The 16,139-nt window shown below is 41.6% G+C and overlaps 4 non-coding genes and 1 pseudogene across 4 annotated transcripts; all 5 read right to left on the bottom strand.

Moving 5' to 3' along the window:
- Positions 1-101: 101 nt before the first annotated feature.
- Positions 102-220, bottom strand: LOC133435769 (5S ribosomal RNA; annotated as a pseudogene).
- Positions 221-437: 217 nt separating this feature from the next.
- LOC133435513 (5S ribosomal RNA) lies at positions 438-556 on the bottom strand. Its single transcript, XR_009779356.1, has one exon. It is a non-coding gene; the product is annotated as a 5S ribosomal RNA (ribosomal RNA).
- A 217-nt stretch (positions 557-773) lies between these two features.
- On the bottom strand, positions 774-892 carry LOC133435627 (5S ribosomal RNA). Its single transcript, XR_009779465.1, has one exon. It is a non-coding gene; the product is annotated as a 5S ribosomal RNA (ribosomal RNA).
- Positions 893-1,109: 217 nt separating this feature from the next.
- LOC133435464 (5S ribosomal RNA) lies at positions 1,110-1,228 on the bottom strand. The gene has a single exon (XR_009779311.1). It is a non-coding gene; the product is annotated as a 5S ribosomal RNA (ribosomal RNA).
- A 199-nt stretch (positions 1,229-1,427) lies between these two features.
- Positions 1,428-1,546, bottom strand: LOC133435502 (5S ribosomal RNA). The gene has a single exon (XR_009779345.1). It is a non-coding gene; the product is annotated as a 5S ribosomal RNA (ribosomal RNA).
- Positions 1,547-16,139: the final 14,593 nt, after the last annotated feature.

Below are 16,139 nucleotides of genomic sequence, written 5' to 3'. Positions count from 1 at the left end.
CTTAGCCATGTGCAAAACACTTTAGGACGTGAGCTGTCGCTGTTACCACGTTGAAATATGTGTGGGTAGATTAAGCGAGAGCGCTCTCTGCTGGTTGAAAAAGCGTACAGCACCTTATATTCCCAGGCGGTCTCCCATCCAAGTCCTAACCAGGCCTGACCCTGCTTAGCTTCCGAGATCAGACGAGATCGGGCGCATCCAGGCTGGTATGGCCATAAGGTGAAGCTGCAGCTTGAAATACTTCTTATATGGAGTTGAAGATAAGTCATATAATATAAGTCATTGATTTGTTGGTGATAATAATTTAGAAGCGCATATTTGTTGGAGTTAAAGTGCCTTAACCATGTGCAAAACACTTTAGGACGTGAGCTGTCGCTGTTACCACGTTGAAATATGTGTGGGTAGATTAAGCGAGAGCGCTCTCTGCTGGTTGAAAAAGCTTACAGCACCTGATATTCCCAGGCGGTCTCCCATCCAAGTACTAACCCGGCCCGACCCTGCTTAGCTTCCGAGATCAGACGAGATCGGGCGCATCCAGGCTGGTATGGCCGTAAGCTGAAGGTGCAGCTTGAAATACCTCTTATATGGAGTTGAAGATAAGTCATAGAATATAAGTCATTGATTTGTTGGTGATAATAATTTAGAAGCGCTTATTTGTTGGAGTTAAAGTGCCTTAACCATGTGCAAAACACTTTAGGACGTGAGCTGTCGCTGTTACCACGTTGAAATATGTGTGGGTAGATTAAGCGAGAGCGCTCTCTGCTGGTTGAAAAAGCTTACAGCACCTGGTATTCCCAGGCGGTCTCCCATCCAAGTACTAACCAGGCCCGACCCTGCTTAGCTTCCGAGGTCAGACAAGATCGGGCGCATCCAGGCTGGTATGGCCGTAAGCAGAAGCTGCTGCTCGAAATACCTCTTATATGGAGTTGAAGATAAGTCATATAATATAAGTCATTGATTTGTTGGTGATAATAATTTAGAAGCGCTTATTTGTTGGAGTTAAAGTGCCTTAACCATGTGAAAAACACTTTTGGACGTGAGCTGTCGCTGTTACCACGTTGAAATATGTGTGGGTAGATTAAGCGAGAGCGCTCTCTGCTGGTTGAAAAAGCTTACAGCACCTGGTATTCCCAGGCGGTCTCCCATCCAAGTACTAACCAGGCCCGACCCTGCTTAGCTTCCGAGATCAGACGAGATCGGGCGCATCCAGGCTGGTATGGCCGTAAGCTGAAGCTGCAGCTTGAAATACCTCTTATATGGAGTTGAAGATAAGTCATAGAATATAAGTCATTGATTTGTTGGTTTTATTTGTTGGAGTTAAAGTGCCTTAACCATGTGCAAAACACTTTTGGACGTGAGCTGTCGCTCTTACCACGTTGAAATATGTGTGGGTAGATTAAGCGAGAGCGCTCTCTGCTGGTTGAAAAAGCTTACAGCACCTGGTATTCCCAGGCGGTCTCCCATCCAAGTACTAACCAGGCCCTACCCTGCTTAGCTTCCGAGATCAGACGAGATCGGGCGCATCCAGGCTGGTATGGCCATAAGCTGAAGCTGCAGATTGAAATACTTCTTATATGGAGTTGAAGATAAGTCATATAATACAAGTCATTGATTTGTTGGTGATAATAATTTAGAAGCGCTTATTTGTTGGAGTTAAAGTGCCTTAACCATGTGCAAAACACTTTAGGACGTGAGCTGTCGCTGTTACCACGTTGAAATATGTGTGGGTAGATTAAGCGAGAGCGCTCTCTGCTGGTTGAAAAAGCTTACAGCACCTGTGTTGTGCAACTCATAGGTAGCTTGGCTGTCCAGTTATCAAGGCTAATGATAATTCTATTAAAGAATTATTAATAATTAATAAAGTTGACTATTTATCAAATTGTATTATCAAAAATGATAATTCTCGTAGGGGCACCACCGCCGGGGCCTTACTCCGGTGGAATTCGATAACTAAAACAGCAGAAAATCAGTCTCATATGATTTTTGAATTATCCTGCAGAACAGCAAATCTTACAGAATAACAGTGAAGGCGTGATGTCCGAACACTAGGCTCTGCTTAAACAAATCAATTTGTGACCAAATCTTGCATGAAATAACAACCACTCATAAAGAAATCAATCAGAATTTATTTACATACGGGTATCAAAAGGGATGTAAATAACTACCCGAATAAATCTGATGGCACACGACATTATTATAAAACCATTAACTAACAAGAAAAACAACAATCAATAAAATGAAACATAAACGTTAAATGCATGGAATGAAAAGAAAAGAATCAAATGTAATAATAATTAAAGCTGCAAGCAGCGATGAACGGGCCCTCGCACTCACGGCCACCGCCCCCATAAGCATATCAGAAATGACACCACCCACGACTTCCTATGTCAAACCATTCAAAAGTTATAGCAGAAAAAAGGGACAACCAATCAGAAGAAGGGGCGGGGCTAATTAAGGCCAAAGAAGCTCAAGGACTCATTACAGAATCCCATGACACCACCCACGACTCTCTATGTCAAAATATTCAAATGTTATAGCAGGAAATAGGGACAACCAATCAGAAGAAGGGGCGGGGCTAATTTTCGCCAATTATGGTCAAGGACTCAATACCGAGTCCGATGACACCACCCACGACTCTTTATGTCAAACCTTTCAAAAGTTATGGGAGAGAAAGGTATTCTAGTGGGCGCTGTTGAGCCGTTAGGCAACGCCCATTAATGCAAACCATGAAATATCAAATGTATCGACAGGCCTGGCTTTTCTTTAAGTTGCGACATGATACAGGTGTGTACCAATTTTCGTTCATGTACGTCAAACCGTATTATGGGGCTTGAGGCGCAAAGTTTTTTCTGTCTGAACCAATCAGATGAAGGGTGGGCGCGCTTTTTGCCATCTAGCGTCGCCACGGTAACGCTTTTGAAAGAGAAAAGTAATGCGTGGTGTCGGAGGATGGAGACGCACGTTTTGATGTATAACACACCTGGGTGCACGTTACGGTTCGGGCTGAATTAATGACCGAAGAAATGGCATAAATTGCGCCAAAATTACACGATTAATTCAAAATGTTCAAAATGGCTGACTTCCTGTTCGGTTTCGGCCATGGCGCCAAGAGACTTTCCTTTAGTTTTGGTTCAAATATAAATCATTGGTATAGTATGCATAAATGGCTTTATGAGGGTGACACTTCCATTATAGATAAAATGTATTTCAAAATGGTTTTCAAAAATGAAAGGACACATGAGTCTATCTTTCTTGAAAAGTTAATTTAATTACTGATACTTATTAAAATATACATTTTGTTAAGGAAATCTATTAATTTTGAGATAAATAACGGTCGCCCCCAATTACTTTTTTAAGGTCGTTGCCCTATTAATGTAGGTTTAAAAACACTAAAATACCTTTGTTTTAAGTTTTCACATATATGCACACTACATTCCAAATGTTTGGAAAATGGCCAAATACATCTTTATTTTAAGTATTTTAAAAATAGGCCTCTCAAAGGCCTTATACATCATTGACCCACAATTGTGATTCAGGCTTAAAGTTCCCCTGCTACACGTCATTCAGGCAGCCAATCAGCACAGAGCCTCATTAACATAGCCCCCCCTCCCCTCAGAATCCCTCATAGACAAGGTTAGAAACGGTAAAAATAAAGACATGGCCCAGAGGCTGAATTTCTCATTTATGTAGAAAAAACCTTCAAAAGCTTGTTTTTAAGACATTCAATGCCTGTTTAAAATATACATTAAATGCCATAATAGGTCACCTTTAAATAATTTTTAAGCAAATGAAGCAACGGTAAATTCTCGCCAAATACAGTAAATTCCAGTTGTCCCTGAACGCACCAGGAGGATAATCGGCTTTTTAGAATTCCGACCGGTCCCTGAATGCACCTCCTCCGCGGCGCGGTCCCGACCAGATCTCGGCTGAAAGCCGATAATAATATAATAAAATTGCAAAGCTGCTGTGAAATAAGGTGTAATACATGCACTGTAGTTATTTTCTGTATAAAAATTGAATTTAAAAAGACGGGTTTGACTCAAAATCAGTGTGGTTTTATTTAAGTGGTCTCTGTCTCGGTAGAAGACAGAGACATGAAAGACGTGAAAAAAGCGAGCTGCATTACAGACATGCGCCGCCGAAATACATCGGTGAAAACTATTCCACAGGAATATTTCACCATAGATGTCTTAAGACGACTCTACAATTATGCACACAATAAAAAAATACTTACAGATTAGGTTGGGACTCGTGTGAAAACACTGGAGGATTCATGTCGTGTGAGGAACGTCAATACGGTGCGCACGCAACGTCCCCCCGCTCCCCCCCTCCTCCCTCCCCCTCGGCCTCCGCTCCGCTGCAGGACTGGCCGGCACACAGAGCCAGCTTGCTTTAAATCCAATGGATTTAAATAAATATTCATTACCAATCGTGCGTTTTACGCACCTTAATGCCAAAAATATATTTTCACATCACAGTAAACAATATTTTTACGAAGTTTACGAAGTTAATTGGACATGGCATGACAAAAATATGATTTAATTGTATATGAATACATTTTTGGAAAAAGAGAGTTACAAAGTTCTTCAAAAGCGATATGTACCAGCGTATGATTTTTTAGTCATGTCGAAATGTATCTAAATCTGACATTTTATTGTCTTAAGACCAAGCCTATGATTTTAAATTATTATTTTACCAAAAAATTCAGAGTGACGTAAAATGGCAGTTCCCTTCAAGTTATGACCACGATACTCAACACAGTTAATAAGGACGCTTATGACAATAATATGTGTCGATTTCATTGTGATTGGATGAATGAAACAGCAATGACAGCACATAATTTGATGAAAAATGTATACCTGACCAAAAGGTGGCGCTATGGATTTCAATCCAAGATTGTCATATCCACTTGTTCAGAATGGAAGCCTGATTACATGTATTGATTTTGGGTCAATTTGGACCAAGTATGTTTAAGTTACAACAACTTTTATGTTCATGGCGAGACACAGAAATTTGACCACCTCTAACGGCCACGCCCTTCGATAAGAACGTACAGTTTTCTCTGTCAGTCATCGTCAATGTCTTACCTATTATCTGACCAACTTTGAGATCATTAAACTGATCTCGCTTGGAGCACAGATGCATACTAGAAGACATGACAATTCCTGGTGCCAACAGGTGGCGCTACAACCGATCCTGAATATTCCACCATAGATGTCTTCAGGCTCAGCCTAAAATCATGCACATACGTTTTCAACCACATCAAATAATGTATTGCTGAATTACAGCCAATTGATGTTTGATGGCGAGGCTTAAAAATGACCTCAAACTTCGCCGAATCACTACGGTCAAGCCCTCTGCTAAAAACTTAAAAGCTTCGCAATTTAGCGTCGGCCATGTGTCTAGATTGTACAAACCAAGTTGTGAGCCAATCTGATAAAATCTCTAGGAGGAGTTCGTTAAAGTACGAGGCCTAGAAATTATCAGAATTCATCAATAATGACATTTTCTATTCAAAATGCCGGATTTCCTGTGTAACTTAGAGCATGGGTCCAAGAAACTTTTTTGTAGGGCTTTGTTTGATATAATAGACACATAAAGGTCATTGCTGTAAGTCAAACCATATTATGGGGCTCGTCGAAAAACATAAAATAGGTGGCGCTATAGAGCCCATTCTTGTGGACCCATGCCTGTCGCCCATAAAATACGTAATTTTACGCGACTCTGGAAGCGTGTGCAAAATTTGGTGAGTTTTTGAGCATTTTAAGGCCTCCAAAAAGGCAATTCATTTACGGCGAGAATAATAATAATAATAATAATAATAATTAAAGCTGCAAGCAGCGATGAACGGGCCCTCGCACTCACGGCCACCGCCCCCATAAGCATATCAAAAATGACACCACCCACGTCTTCCTATGTCAAACCATTCAAAAGTTATAGCAGAAAAAAGGGACAACCAATCAGAAGAAGGGGCGGGGCTAATTCAGGCCAATGAAGGTCAAGGACTCCATACAGAATGTGATGACACCACCCACGACTCTCTATGTCAAACCATTCAAAAGTTATAGCAGAAAATCGGGACAACCAATCAGAAGAAGGGGCGGGGCTAATTTTCGCCAATTATGGTCAAGGACTCAATACCGAGTCCCATGATACCACCCACGACTCTTTATGTCAAACCTTTCAAAAGTTATGGCAGAGAAAAGTATTCTAGTGGGCGCTGTTGAGCCGTTAGGCCACGCCCATTAATGCAAACCATGAAAAATCTAATTTATCGACAGGCCTGGCTTTTCTTTAAGTTGCGACATGATACAGGTGTGTACCAATTTTCGTTCATGTACGTCAAACCGTATTATGGGGCTTGAGGCGCAAAGTTTTTTCTGTCTGAACCAATCAGATGAAGGGGGGGCGCGCCTTATGGCGTCTAGCGTCGCCACGGTAACGCTTTTGAAAGAGAAAAGTAATGCGTGGTGTCGGAGGATGGAGAAGCACGTTTTGATGTATAACACACCTGGGTGCACGTTAGGGTTCGGGCTGAATTAATGACCGAAGAAATGGCATAAATTGCGCCAAAATTACACGATTAATTCAAAATGTTCAAAATGGCTGACTTCCTGTTCGGTTTCGGCCATGGCGCCAAGAGACTTTCCGTTAAGTTGCGCCATGATACAGGTGTGTACCGATTTTCGTGCATGTACGTCAAAGCGTATTGTGGGACTTGAGGCACGAAGTTTTATCTGTATGGACCAATCAGATGAATTGGGGGCGCGCTTTTTGGCGTCTATCATCGCCACGGTAACGCTTTTGACTGAGAAAAGTTATGCACGTTATTGCAGGATGGAGACGCACATTTTGATGTATAACACACCTGGGTGCACGTTACGGTTCTGGCGAAGAAGCGGCTGAAGGAATGGCATAAATTGCGCCAAAATTACATGATTAATTCAAACTGGCCGACTTCCTGTTGGGTTTGGGCCATGGCGCCAGGAGACTTTTCTTTAAGTTGTGCTATGATACAGGTGTGTACCGATAAAGGAAGCTCTGAAAACCTTAACAAACCATGGTTTACTATAGAACTTAGGAAATCCGCAAATTCAAAATTTAATGTCTATGAGTTTTGGTTCAAATATAAATCATTGGTATAGTATGCATAAATGGCTTTATGAGGGTGACACTTCCATTATAGATAAAATGTATTTCAAAATGGTTTTCAAAAATGAAAGGACACATGAGTCTATCTTTCTTGAAAAGTTAATTTAATTACTGATACTTATTAAAATATACATTTTGTTAAGGAAATCTATTAATTTTGAGATAAATAACGGTCGCCCCCAATTACTTTTTTAAGGTCGTTGCCCTATTAATGTAGGTTTAAAAACACTAAAATACCTTTGTTTTAAGTTTTCACATATATGCACACTACATTCCAAATGTTTGGAAAATGGCCAAATACATCTTTATTTTAAGTATTTTAAAAATAGGCCTCTCAAAGGCCTTATACATCATTGACCCACAATTGTGATTCAGGCTTAAAGCTCCCCTGCTACACGTCATTCAGGCAGCCAATCAGCACAGAGCCTCATTAACATAGCCCCCCCTCCCCTCAGAATCCCTCATAGAGAAGGTTAGAAACGGTAAAAATAAAGACATGGCCCAGAGGCTGAATTTCTCATTTATGTAGAAAAAACCTTCAAAAGCTTGTTTTTAAGACATTCAATGCCTGTTTAAAATATACATTAAATGCCATAATAGGTCACCTTTAAATAATGTTTAAGCAAATGAAGCAATTCTCGCCAAATACAGTAAATTCCAGTTGTCCCTGAACGCACCAGGAGGATAATCGGTCAAATTTAGAATTCCGACCGGTCCCTGAATGCACCTCCTCCGCGGCGCTGCGCGGTCCCGACTAGATCTCGGCTGAAAGCCGATAATAATATAATACAATTGCAAAGCTGCTGTGAAATAAGGTGTAATACATGCACTGTAATTATTTTCTGTATAAAAATTGAATTTAAAAAGACGGGTTTGACTCAAAATCAGTGTGGTTTTATTTAAGTGGTCTCTGTGTCGGTAGAGAAATAAAAAAAGCGAGCTGCATGTCGGCAGTTTTACTGGGGGGATGATTTGGACCGTTTTTATTTCAGGGGGGGATGCCATCCCCCCCTCATCCCCCCTCAACTCCAGTACTGATTGTAATAAAGTGTCTTATAAATCAATAATTTTAAAATCTCAATCCTTATTTTCATTTAAAGGCCAGGGCTTATAGGCTACATATTTACACTGTGTAGCCTGAAAGTGAACTGCAACTTACGTGCGGACGCATCTTTGCTGACATTTGGCCGTGTCTTCCTCCAGCGCCTTTTTTTTCTCTCTCCCTCTCGGTGCCGCCTTTCCTCTTTTTCTTTTTTACCCGGCTGGGTGTGCATTATTTGCCTCTGGACTCGTCTCCCGGTCCACTCGCGCACACGCACACGCACACGCACACGCGGCCACGGCGCGCTGTCTGTTCGGTGATACTGTTGGGGCGGGTGTTAATTTGAAACAAACCAACTATCTTGCCCAACTCACAAGCTACTGGCCTGAGTGGCCTCTGATTGGCCTGGCCTGACTCTCTAACTTGGAAAAAAAGTCAAATAGCCGGCGCTGCGGCGCACCAGCCGCCTGTGTAAAAAAAAAAAAAAAAAAAAAAAAAAAGAGAGAGAGACGCAGGCGGCATCCTAGACCGGCGCATCGGGAATACTCCCGGTTCTCCCTATGGCCAGTCCGGGCCTGGTTAGAGTATTAGTTGCCGCAAAACTAACTGCGTCTCAACACTGATGCACAGGGAGGTGCGCGCGCATAAGCGCCCCGCCCCCCCGTCCTCCTGCGCAGGAGCGCGCCCCCTCCCCTTTCTCTTCCCCAACTCAGAGCTGCATTTTGCGCGTTCACGTGTGTGACAGTCTGAGACAGGGTGGCAATGATTCATTCGACATAAATATTCATTTAAAATCACGTATTTGAAGGACTTTATTGACATTCACACAATATTTTCACATTACAGTAAACAATGTATTTGTGAAGTCGGATGTTAATTTTGACATTTTATGGCAAAGCCATAGCTTTTTACGTTATTAGTTAATGTTTTTAATTTTTAGAGTGACGAAGTTCTCCGAAAATAATATGTTCCAGTGTATGATTTTTTACTCCTGTTGTAAGCTATCTGAAACTGCCATTTAATTTTCCTTACACAAAATCTTTGATTTTTAATTAATATTTTTCCAGAAATACAGAGTGACATAAAAATGCCAATTCCTTTCAAATTACGGCCACGATACGCGACACAGTCAACAAGGAACCTACTGCCAATCATATGTGTCGATTGTGTTAAGATTGGATAAACCAAACAGCAACTAAAGCACATAATTTGATGAAAAATGTATACCTGACCAAAAGGTGGCGCTATGGAGTTCATCCAAGATTGTCATATCCACTTGTTCAGAATGGAAGCCTGATTACATGAATTGATTTTGGGTTGATTCTGATCAATTATGTTTAAGTTACAACAACTTTTATGTTCATGGCGAGACACCGAAATTTGACAACCTCTGACAGCGACGCCCTTTGATAAGAACTTACAGTTTTCTCTGTCAGTCATCGTCAATGTCTTACCTATTATCTGACCAACTTTGAGATCAATAAACTGATCTCGCTTGGAGCACAGATGCATACTACAAGACATGACAATTCCTGGTGCCAACAGGTGGCGCTACAACCGATCCTGAATATTCCACCATAGATGGGTTCAGGCTCAACCTACAATCATGCACATACGTTTTCGACCACATCAAATAATGTATTGCTGAATTACAGCCAATTGATGTTTGATGGCGAAGCTTAAAAATGACCTCAAACTTCGCCGGATCACTACGGTCACGCCCTCTGGCAGAAACTTAAAAGCTTCGCAATTTAGCGTCGGCCATGTGTCTAGATTGTACAAACCAAGTTGTGAGCCAATTCGATAAAATCTCTAGGAGGAGTTCGTTAAAGTACGAGGCCTAGAAATGATCAGAATTCATGAAAAATGACATTTTCTGTTCAAAATGCCGGACTTCCTGTGTAACTTAGAGCATGGGTCCAAAAGACTTTTTTGTAGCTCTTTGTCTAATATAATACACACATAAAGGTCATTGCTGTAAGTCAAACCATATTGTGGGGCTCGTCAAAAAACATAAAATAGGTGGCGCTATAGAGCCCATTCTTGTGGACCCATGCCTGTCGCCCATAAAATACGTAATTTTACGCGACTCTGGAAGCGTGTGCAAAATTTGGTGAGTTTTCCAGCATTTTAAGGCCTCCAAAAAGGCAATTTATTTACGGCGAGAATAATAATAATAATAATTAAAGCTGCAAGCAGCGATGAACGGGCCCTCGCACTCACGGCCACCGCCCCCCATAAGCATATCAAAAATGACACCATCCACGACTTCCTATGTCAAACCATTGAAAAGTTATAGCAGAAAAAAGGGACAACCAATCAGAAGAAGGGGCGGGGCTAATTCAGGCCAATGAAGGTCAAGGACTCCATACAGAATGTGATGACACCACCCACGACTCTCTATGTCAAACCATTCAAAAGTTATAGCAGAAAATCGGGACAACCAATCAGAAGAAGGGGCGGGGCTAATTCAGGCCAATGAAGGTCAAGGACTCCATACAGAATCTGATGACACCACCCACGACTCTCTATGTCAAACCATTCAAAAGTTATAGCAGAAAATCGGGACAACCAATCAGAAGAAGGGGCGGGGCTAATTTTCACCAATTATGGTCAAGGACTCAATACCGAGTCCCATGACACCACCCACGACTCTTTATGTCAAACCTTTCAAAAGTTATGGCAGAGAAAAGTATTCTAGTGGGCGCTGTTGAGCCGTTAGGCCACGCCCATTAATGCAAACCATGAAATATCAAATGTATCGACAGGCCTGGCTGTTCTTTAAGTTGCGACATGATACAGGTGTGTACCGATTTTTGTTCATGTACGTCAAAGCGTATTGTGGGACTTGAGGCACGAAGTTTTATCTGTATGGACCAATCAGATGAAGTGGGGGCGCGCTTTTTGGCGTCTATCATCGCCACGGTAACGCTTTTGACTGAGAAAAGTTAGCACGTTATTGCAGGATGGAGACGCACATTTTGATGTATAACACACCTGGGTGCACGTTACGGTTCGGGCGAAGAAGCGGCTGAAGGGATGGCATAAATTGCGCCAAAATTACATGATTAATTCAAACTGGCCGACTTCCTGTTGGGTTTCGGCCATGGCGCCAGGAGACTTTTCTTTAAGTTGTGCTATGATACAGGTGTGTACCGATAAAGGAAGATAACAAACCTTAACAAACCATGGTTTACTATAGAACTTAGGAAATACGCTTTAAAGAAAAACAAGCTTTATAAAAGGCATTTACAAAGTCCTAGTCCTTTAAATTGTGCTACATACAAAAATTATAGGAATAAATACAACCACCTTATTAGAAATAAATAAATGATCTATGGATAATATTGAAAGAATCACTCAACAAGAAAAAAAATCATCTATTCCAGCCCAGTCTACATTTCAGGATGGTGCATAAGATAACAGAGCATACACAAATTGCTAATAAATTCAATGATTTCTTTATAAATGTGGTTCCACGTCTTGCAAAACATATTGAAAATGTTCATGGTTCTCCTTCTAACTATAAATGAAGGTTATCCCTCTTTAAAGAAGACCTATTATGAAAAACATAGGAACATACAATGACATAGTTATGCTGATTCTTTAATATTTGTCTTTAAATTTGTCTCAAATCTTAACTGTCTGCTGTTTCTCATCATTTGGGCCGACCACCCGTCATGGTAACCAACGAATGGCAATTTTGTAACAAATTCAAAATGTAATGTCTATCAGTTTTGGTTCAAATATAAATCATTGGTATAGTATGCATAAATGGCTTTATGAGGGTGACACTTCCATTATAGATAAAATGTATTTCAAAATGGTTTTCAAAAATGAAAGGACATATGAGTCTTTCTTGAAAAGTTAATTTAATTACTGATACTTATCAAAATATAAATTTTGTTAAGGAAATCTATTAATTTTGAGATAAATAACTCAAAGGCCTTATACATCATTGACCCACAACTGTGATTCAGGCTTAAAGCTCCCCTGCTACACGTCATTCAGGCAGCCAATCAGCACAGAGCCCCATTAACATAGCCCCCCCTCCCCTCAGAATCCCTCATAGAGAAGGTTAGAAACGGTAAAAATAAAGACATGGCCCAGAGGCTGAATTTCTCATTTATGTAGAAAAAACATTCAAAAGCTTTTTTTTAAGACATTCAATGCCTGTTTAAAATATACATTAAATGCCATAATAGGTCACCTTTAAATAATGTTTAAGCAAATGAAGCAATTCTCGCCAAATACAGTAAATTCCAGTTGTCCCTGAACGCACCAGGAGGATAATCGGTCAAATTTAGAATTCCGACCGGTCCCTGAATGCACCTCCTCCGCGGCTCTGCGCGGTCCCGACCAGATCTCGGCTGAAAGCCGATAATAATATAATACAATTGCAAAGCTGCTGTGAAATAAGGTGTAATACATGCACTGTAATTATTTTCTGTATAAAAATTGAATTTAAAAAGACGGGTTTGACTCAAAATCAGTGTGGTTTTATTTAAGTGGTCTCTGTGTCGGTAGAGAAATAAAAAAAAGCGAGCTGCATGTCGGCAGTTTTACTGGGGGGATGATTTGGACCGTTTTTATTTCAGGGGGGGATGCCATCCCCCCCTCATCCCCCCTCAACTCCAGTACTGATTATAATAAAGTGTCTTATAAATCAATAATTTTAAAATCTCAATCCTTATTTTCATTTAAAGGCCAGGGCTTATAGGCTACATATTTGCACTGTGTAGCCTGAAAGTGAACTGCAACTTACGTGCGGACGCATCTTTGCTGACATTTGGCCGTGTCTTCCTCCAGCGCCTTTTTTTCTCTCTCCCTCTCGGTGCCGCCTTTCCTCTTTTTCTTTTTTACCCGGCTGGGTGTGCATTATTTGCCTCTGGACTCGTCTCCCGGTCCACTCGCGCACACGCACACGCACGCGCGGCGACGGCGCGCTGTCTGTTCGGTGATACTGTTGGGGCGGGTGTTAATTTGAAACAAACCAACTATCTTGCCCAACTCACAAGCTACTGGCCTGGGTGGCCTCTGATTCGCCTGGCCTGACTCTCTAACTTAGAAAAAAAGTCAAATAGCCGGCGCTGCGGCGCACCAGCCGCCTGTGTAAAAAAAAAAAAAAAAAAAAGAAAAAAAGAGAGAGAGACGCAGGCGGCATCCTAGACCGGCGCATCGGGAATACTCCCGGTTCTCCCTATGGCCAGTCCTGGCCTGGTTAGAGTATTAGTTGCCGCAAAACTAACTGCGTCTCAACACTGATGCACAGGGAGGTGCGCGCGCATAAGCGCCCCGCCCCCCCGTCCTCCTGCGCGAGCCGCGCGGGAGCGCGCCCCCTCCCCTTTCTCTTCCCCAACTCAGAGCTGCATTTTGCGCGTTCACGTGTGTGACAGTCTGAGACAGGGTGGCAATGATTCATTCGACATAAATATTCATTTAAAATCACGTATTTGAAGGACTTTATTGAAATTCACACAATATTTTCACATTACAGTAAACAACATATCTATGAAGTCGGATGTCAATTTTGACATTTTGTGACAAAGACATAGCTTTTTATGTTATTAGTTAATGTTTTTAATTTTTAGAGTGACGAAGTTCTCCGAAAATAATATGTTCCAGTGTATGATTTTTTAGTCCTGTTGTAAGCTATCTGAAACTGCCATTTAATTTTCCTTACACAAAATCTCTGATTTTTAATTAATATTTTACCAGAAATACAGAGTGACATAAAAATGCCAATTCCTTTCAAATTACGGCCACGATACGCGACACGGTCAACAAGGGACCTACTGCCAATCAAATGTGTCAATTTGCTTAAGATTGGATAAACCAAACAGCAACTAAAGCACATAATTTGATGAAAAATGTATACCTGACCAAAAGGTGGCGCTATGGAGTTCATCCAAGATTGTCATATCCACTTGTTCAGAATGGAAGCCTGATTACATGTATTGATTTTGGGTTGATTCTGATCAATTATGTTTAAGTTACAACAACTTTTATGTTCATGGCGAGACACCGAAATTTGACAACCTCTGACAGCCACGCCCTTTGATAAGAACTTACAGTTTTCTCTGTCAGTCATCGTCAATGCCTTACCTATTATCTGACCAACTTTGAGATCAATAAACTGATCTTGCTTGGAGCACAGATGCATACTACAAGACATGACAATTCCTGGTGCCAACAGGTGGCGCTACAACCGATCCTGAATATTCCACCATAGATGGGTTCAGGCTCAGCCTATAATCATGCACATACGTTTTCGACCACATCAAATCATGTATTGCTGAATTACAGCCAATTGATGTTTGATGGCGAAGCTTAAAAATGACCTCAAACTTCGCCGGATCACTACGGTCACGCCCTCTGGCAGAAACTTAAAAGCTTCGCAATTTAGCGTCGGCCATGTGTCTAGATTGTACAAACCAAGTTGTGAGCCAATTCGATAAAATCTCTAGGAGGAGTTCGTTAAAGTACGAGGCCTAGAAATGATCAGAATTCATGAAAAATGACATTTTCTGTTCAAAATGCCGGACTTCCTGTGTAACTTAGACCATGGGTCCAAAAGACTTTTTTGTAGCTCTTTGTCTAATATAATACACACATAAAGGTCATTGCTGTAAGTCAAACCATATTGTGGGGCTCGTCAAAAAACATAAAATAGGTGGCGCTATAGAGCCCATTCTTGTGGACCCATGCCTGTCGCCCATAAAATACGTAATTTTACGCGACTCTGGAAGCGTGTGCAAAATTTGGTGAGTTTTCCAGCATTTTAAGGCCTCCAAAAAGGCAATTTATTTACGGCGAGAATAATAATAATAATAATTAAAGCTGCAAGCAGCGATGAACGGGCCCTCGCACCCACGGCCACCGCCCCCCATAAGCATATCAGAAATGACACCACCCACGACTTCCTATGTCAAACCATTGAAAAGTTATAGCAGGAAAAGGGGACAACCAATCAGAAGAAGGGGCGGGGCTAATTCAGGCCAATGAAGGTCAAGGACTCCATACAGAATCTGATGACACCACCCACGACTCTCTATGTCAAACCATTCAAAAGTTATAGCAGAAAATCGGGACAACCAATCAGAAGAAGGGGCGGGGCTAATTAAGGCCAAAGAAGCTCAAGGACTCATTACAGAATCCCATGACACCACCCACGACTCTCTATGTCAAAACATTCAAATGTTATAGCAGGAAATAGGGACAACCAATCAGAAGAAGGGGCGGGGCTAATCTTCGCCAATTATGGTCAAGGACTCAATACCGAGTCCCATGACACCACCCACGACTCTTTATGTCAAACCTTTCAAAAGTTATGGCAGAGAAAAGTATTCTAGTGGGCGCTGTTGAGCCGTTAGGCCACGCCCATTAATGCAAACCATGAAATATCAAATGTATCGACAGGCCTGGCTTTTCTTTAAGTTGCGACATGATACAGGTGTGTACCGATTTTTGTTCATGTACGTCAAACCGTATTATGGGGCTTGAGGCGCAACGTTTTTTCTGTCTGAACCAATCAGATGAAGGGTGGGCGCGCTTTTTGCCGTCTAGCATCGCCACGGTAACACTTTTGAAAGAGAAAAGTAATGCGTGGTGTCGGAGGATGGAGACGCACGTTTTGATGTATAACACACCTGGGTGCACGTTACGTTCGGGCCGTATTAATGACCGAAGAAATGGCATAAATTGCGCCAAAATTACACGATTAATTCAAAATGTTCAAAATGGCCGACTTCCTGTTCAGTTTCGGCCATGGCGCCAAGAGACTTTTCTTTAAGTTGTGACATGATACAGGTGTGTACCGATTTTGGTGCATGTACGTCAAACCGTATTGTGGGGCTTGAGGCACAAAGTTTTCTAGGGGGCGCTGTTGAGCCATTAGGTCCCGCCCATTAATGCAAACCATTAAATATCAAATTTTTCACCAGGC

Source organism: Cololabis saira, unplaced genomic scaffold (assembly GCF_033807715.1).
Source record: "Cololabis saira isolate AMF1-May2022 unplaced genomic scaffold, fColSai1.1 scf055, whole genome shotgun sequence".
Taxonomy (NCBI): Eukaryota; Metazoa; Chordata; class Actinopteri; order Beloniformes; family Belonidae; genus Cololabis; species Cololabis saira.
The sequence above is the reverse complement of the archived record's forward strand: the minus strand, read 5'-3'. Positions and strand labels throughout refer to the sequence as shown.